At 54.3% G+C, this 3,304-nt stretch overlaps 2 long non-coding RNA genes across 2 annotated transcripts in view; both read right to left on the minus strand.

Annotated features, from left to right (window-relative positions):
- LOC107184174 overlaps positions 1-3,304 on the minus strand; it is a 132,261-nt gene that overhangs the window by 56,912 nt on the left and 72,045 nt on the right. The gene's annotated exons all lie outside the window — the stretch shown is intronic.
- Positions 2,429-3,304, minus strand: part of LOC107184173 — a 3,003-nt gene continuing 2,127 nt past the window's right edge. The window contains exon 2 of the long non-coding RNA XR_001515001.1: positions 2,429-3,127. This is a non-coding gene — a long non-coding RNA (uncharacterized LOC107184173). The remainder of the gene's footprint in view (positions 3,128-3,304) is intronic.

A 3,304-nucleotide genomic window follows, 5' to 3' on the forward strand; every position in this document is an offset into this window, starting at 1 on the left:
TTGGGATGGGAGAAGTTGGGTGTGTGTGTGTGTGTCTGTGTGTCTGTTGTGTGTGTGTGTGTGTGTGTGTCTTTTATTGTTGGTAGATGTATGTTTCAAAGGAACAAAATGTACCCGTGTGATTATGACAGTTAAAATGAGATTCTGCCTGTATCTGCTAAGAAAATTGAAGCGTGGCAGCACCTGGTAATCTAGCAAATCAATCAAAAATATTGAATAAGCCCAAACCCTACACACACCAGAATACTGGGCACTGTAAAGGGTTTTTGAAAGTTTCGGTAAGGCTGTTCATTTATTTCACAAAATAACTCTCCAGTGCCCGTCAAAGGTGACCGTGGCCTCAGTTGCTTCAAATCTGGGGGAGGGAGAAGCAGGAAGCCAGCGCGAGAACTGCACTTGGGTAAGAAAGTCCACTCCCGTGGGAGCCACAGCAGGTGCAGGTGCGCCCAGAGGACTTCGCAGAGGAGGCAGCTCCGAGCAGATGAGCAGTGTCCCAGGGAGAGCTCCGGGGCTCGTGTCCTTGCCGAGGGACCTCGCGTGCAAGTGGTACATTGTAATTAGCTGGTTTGTCATAGTCGGAAAGGAGCAGAGGAGGCCAGACATGACAGGCCGGTCACTGGGCAGCTTCACCGGGAAGTTGCAACTTCACCCTCCCCAGGGAGCCACCAGCACATTCCCTGCGAGTCACCTGGGCAAGGGGTCCAACAGGGGGGAGGTGGGTGCCTGCACAGGGAAGTGGGAGTGATTAGGGCAGATGCCTGTCAGTCAAACCCGGAACAGGGGTCATTGACTAGAGGGGACAGGGCACTGCAAGCCTTGAAAATTTGGGGATACCTAAGCCCCAACCAGAGAAGTTTGCCCTCTTGGCGCTGGTTCCTTTGGCTTTGCTCCTGCCGTGTCCCCTTCATAGCCGTGCGTCCATCCACGCAATGGGCCGGTGGACTGCAGCAGGAGCCCAAGCCAAGCCAGCCGGTGCCGGCTGGACCCTGCTCCGACCTGGAACGGAGGCTCCGGGCCTGGCTGTGATCCTAGCCCTGCTGAAGGCACAGGCGGAAGTTCTCCGTGGTGGGACAGAGGGGTTAATTCCACAGACATACAGCTTCCTACAACCACTCATCCTCCCATGCGCGTCTCAGAAAGTGCTTTTTCCTGGGACATCGCAAGAAGCCCACTCCCACCAGAAACTGGCGGGGACGAGGAGCGCTCACCACTCAACACAAAGGCACTGGCTGGCGTGTCAGAGACGGCGCGTGTATTCCTGGAATCACAGGAAGAACAGTTCGCTGGATCGTGACGTTCCGTGGGGTGAGAAACGAGAGCAAGAGATCACGTCGACTATAAACCTTCTTCCTCGTACCCGCTCCACACGCATCACTGCGCAGTGTGTGTGCCAGGCCCGGGGGGGGGGGCACACCAGAGCCAGCGCTGCCGGAGGGATTCATCCTGGTGAGCACGGAGCTCCAGACCCAAGGCGGACTCCCGAGAGCTGGTCTGACCATCACTTCATCGCTGCTGTGCGTCTGGTTTTGAAATTAGACAATGGAGACACGGGACTTTTTTAAACAGAAATTTACTGAAATCACATGTGAACCAGGAGGGCTTCGCGGTGATAAAGGGGCCAAGACGCAGAGGGGGGACTGAAGCTGAGCCGCCACGGAGAACGGCTCACAGCTCCGGGAAATGCTTCCTGTCAAGTCCAGAGCCAGCACGAGCCTTTCATTTCTGACCAGACCCCTCCCTCCCGTCAGGAAAGGAGCCTTTCACCGGCCAGGCCAGCGGACCCAGGTGGGGAGCTTCCAGCAGCAGCAGCAGCTCCCACCTGCCTCCGGGCTGAGCAGAGCAGCCTAACTCCTCCCCCGAGGGGTAACACTGGGTGTAAACGTTGCCCAGTTTGTTCTGATGACACAAAACAGCAAGTGCGCCCAGCGCCAGGGGGATATTTGTTTTTACATTTCAAACAAAAAATGAGAATTGTTTTCTTAGGACACAGGAAGGAGCTCGAGGAGGCTGGCTCAGCAAGGGTTTCCTGGGGCGGCCCCTGGAACCCAGCTCTGAGCCATTCCCTCGGCCCCTGAGCTGTTAGCATCTGGAGGGAGCACCTTAAGTAGTCCATTCCTGTACGATTCTGCGTCTGGCCCGGCTCCGGGCCATGGAAGTCACACTGCCCAGGTTCCGGTTTTTCATGAAGAGCTGTTGCCCCCGCTGCTATGCCCTGAGCTGTCCTGTTTGCAAGCCCGGCGCCTGCACCCACCCCTCCCCTAGGAGCCGGGACTGACCTCACAATCCCCCTCGATCCATGGGCTGCAGGGCATTTTAATGCCTGAAGTTGGGATTTGGGGATTGGTTATGCTGAGTGAGCCGTAGACTCTCTACTGTAGCTCTGAGTCTGTGAACTAGAAAGGTTTAAGCAATTTGCTTTAAGCGATCCTTGTGTATGAAAACGCAGATTATCTTTTAAATGTATGAGTTGGAATGATCATAGAATACAAATCCTTGTTTTACAAAAATGGTTCATTAAAATAGATTGTTCCTTTACACGTATGAACATTTTTATTCAATTAATCGAATTTAGAAAGTGACACTCTATGAGGAAGACGCCTGTTTGAGTAACTTGCATGGTCCCCATAAACATGACACATCACTAAACACCGAGTGATCGTGTGGCTTTGATTTTCAGGAAAGAAAGCGCTTCATTGTTCACACCTTCAACCCCTCCCCTGAAGTGAGCTGGAAGGCCAGTAACTGTGGGAGCTGGAAGCCTGTCTGAGCAGTAGACCTTCCTGAAGATTCTAGGCCTGGGAGAAACAGCGGGTGTTCAGTACAATGCCTGTTCTTCTCCCAGCCTGTAACCCCTGTGGTCACAGATGAGAAACTGAGGCACAGGCGAGATAAATCTTGGACCAAGGTCATAAGGCTGGAGCTCCAGCTGCCTTCTGTGAAGGGAACACCTTGTGGAAATAGTATTTCTGTTACTGGGCCGCTTCCGCACCTGGGCTGGCCCAGCCTCCGCGGGAGTCAGGGACCTCCAGGACCTTGACCCTCCCGGAAAGATGTCCAGGACGAATCGGAGTGAGAGTAAAGCAAGTGTCATTCAGGTGGAGCGAGAGAAGGCCGGGCGCAGGCGCAGCTGTGGAAGAAGCAAAAAGCACCCAGCAGTGGGCCCGGGCCACACTGAGAGGGCGTTCGAAGCTAATCAGTTCTTGGGATTTCACTGTTCCCGCAGTGAGGGTGGGGGTGGGGATAGGGGCGGGGTGTTGTCTCCAAGCTTTGTGGTTCCAAGTTCTGTCTCCACTTCTGGTTGGGA

Source organism: Myotis davidii, unplaced genomic scaffold, assembly GCF_000327345.1.
Source record: "Myotis davidii unplaced genomic scaffold, ASM32734v1 scaffold803, whole genome shotgun sequence".
Lineage (NCBI taxonomy): Eukaryota > Metazoa > Chordata > Mammalia > Chiroptera > Vespertilionidae > Myotis > Myotis davidii.